Source organism: Crocuta crocuta, unplaced genomic scaffold (assembly GCF_008692635.1).
Source record: "Crocuta crocuta isolate KB4526 unplaced genomic scaffold, BGI_CrCroc_1.0 scaffold336, whole genome shotgun sequence".
Taxonomy (NCBI): Eukaryota; Metazoa; Chordata; class Mammalia; order Carnivora; family Hyaenidae; genus Crocuta; species Crocuta crocuta.
The window spans coordinates 255,639-257,871 of NW_027527943.1; the positions used below are offsets into that span (position 1 = coordinate 255,639).

General features: G+C 47.4%; 1 non-coding gene across 1 annotated transcript; it reads left to right on the forward strand.

The window, feature by feature from the left end:
- Window positions 1-715: 715 nt before the first annotated feature.
- TRNAT-CGU (transfer RNA threonine (anticodon CGU)) lies at window positions 716-789 on the forward strand. The gene has a single exon. It is a non-coding gene; the product is annotated as a tRNA-Thr (tRNA).
- The last annotated feature ends 1,444 nt before the right edge of the window (window positions 790-2,233 follow it).

Here is a 2,233-nt window from a genome sequence, read left to right on the forward strand (position 1 = left end):
CTAGGTTCGGCCCTGACGGTGTGAGGATGAATGTTTAGTTGTGTGATGTTTAAACAAGCTGAGTCCTGTTTAGCCCCCACGAGCTGAGGGTCCGTGAGGAAAGCACAGAAGGGCAGCCGTTGGAAACACCAAAGCGAAGGGGAATTTCCTCCTCCGCCGCGAGCTGCGCTTCACCCGTGCACCTGCCGCCGGGGGGCGCTGGTGGGCCGGGGGCGGGGCGGCAGCACGGGGCGGGGCCGCGACCCCCGCCCTTGCTCTGTCGGCTACTTGCTCCGGCAGAGCCTCCCGAAACCGTTAGGGGCCCGGCTGGTTCGGGTTCGGTTCGGTTCGCCTCTCGGAGCGCAGAGCGTTCTCGGAGCGCCGCACCCCTCCGCTTCGGGGGAGGGGCGGGGCGAGGGGCCTCACTGGAAGGTTCCCGAAGACCGCGATCAGCGCGACGTCACTCGGACGAGCCCCTTCCCGCGCACACCCCCGGCCCTGCTCCCGCGTTTCCAGCAGCCCGGCGGGTCCCGGTATTTTCCGGGGACTAGGAGAGTGCGCGCATGCGTGCTGTCGTGCAGGTACGGGTCTAAACGCCCGGGTCTCCAGCGCGAGCCCCCTCCCCTGCGAGCGCCACCTCCTCCCCTGGGGCGAGCGCGGGAACCTGAGCCAAGCGGGGCGGCCCCCTAATCCACAGCGATTTGATCAGCGAAGTCCCTCCAACTGGCGCGCAGCCGGCTCTGTGGCTTAGTTGGCTAAAGCGCCTGTCTCGTAAACAGGAGATCCTGGGTTCGAATCCCAGCGGGGCCTGGAAGTCTTTTCTTATTTTGACCATTTATTCCAATTTTTTAGTCTGAAATCATCACTAATCTCAATCTCAAATCTGCTGCTTGGAGCTCTAATCTCTGCCACCTCTCATCACAGCTGCATTCTCAGTGACTGCCTTTCTACTGCTGATTTATCATGTGATTCTAGTATGGCTTTAACTACTCGGGTGTTTGAGATCAACCATAGACCTTCTAAAATAAAATTGGAAAAGTTTTCACTCAAGCTATTTAAAAATACATTCAGCTGGTTTATCAAACTCCAAGCCATCTTACTTACATCATTACAGATGAAAACTTGTTGCGATTTTTTGAACACTTACTATGTTGCATTTTGTGTATTTTCTCACAAGTTTTTAAATCACTAAAAATCCTCACAGAAGCAAGGATTATTATGCACATTTTGTGGATGAGAAAATAGAATCGGAAAGAAGTGAAGTAACTTGCCCAAGTCATAGCTGGTAAAAAACTAATCAAGCCAGGGTTTAAGTCTAGTATTTCCCACTTCAAATTCATGGTCTTCCATATCAAATAATTTCATTTATAATATGGTATCCAGTATGGTTTAGAATAATAGTTCTTAAAATTGCATGACATATGAACTCATTAGATTAACTGATGAAAACTTGCCTATGACCACTACCAAAAACAAAAACAAAAAGCCAACAGACATGTGGGTAAGTTTTGTATATTCTTTCAAGATGTTCACTGACCTACTTCAGTTCTTGGGTGTCCAGAAAACCACTGGGGAAAAAATCCTTGGCTTTCATAAATCAATAGGTGAAATCAAAGCTGGTGTTAAGCAATCATCAGGTGTTGTAGAGACACATTTTACTTCTTGATGCTAGTTTTTATAGGACTGTTAGTCTCTCTCCTAAATTGACTTACATTAGGCCATCAAAGGCAGACATCTGGTCAAAGTTGCCACGACTCTGGGCCAGCATGCCAATTTCCAGAAGTTATATTTCTGTATCTGAGATCACTGAAATGAGTTCTGGAAGGAATTCTCCATGCACAAACAACCCTTAGAGCTGGTTTCAGGAAGTAGATCTACCTTTATCTTTTTAGCTGACAGTTATGAAGCTCATTTATTCATTCCCTCATTTATTAAAAAAATTATGTATTGTACGCCTATTCACCCAACGTGTGAAAAGCTAAGCTCAACAGTTCTGGTCTCCACCTCACAGGAGGTAAGTAAGAGCTTCGTGGGGAAAGAGGAGAAGACAGAAATCAATTACATACTCACAAAGACACATATAATGTCATAGTTATAAATGCTACAGAAATAATGGCTAAGATTTAGGAGAACATATGTGAGAAATTGCATTTAATCAGGGAAGTCAGAGAAGGAGAGACTTGAGTTGCAAAGAAGAGGAAGAAATGTAGGAAACTGAGGCAGAGTGTGGAGTCATCCACGCAGAGGAAATAGG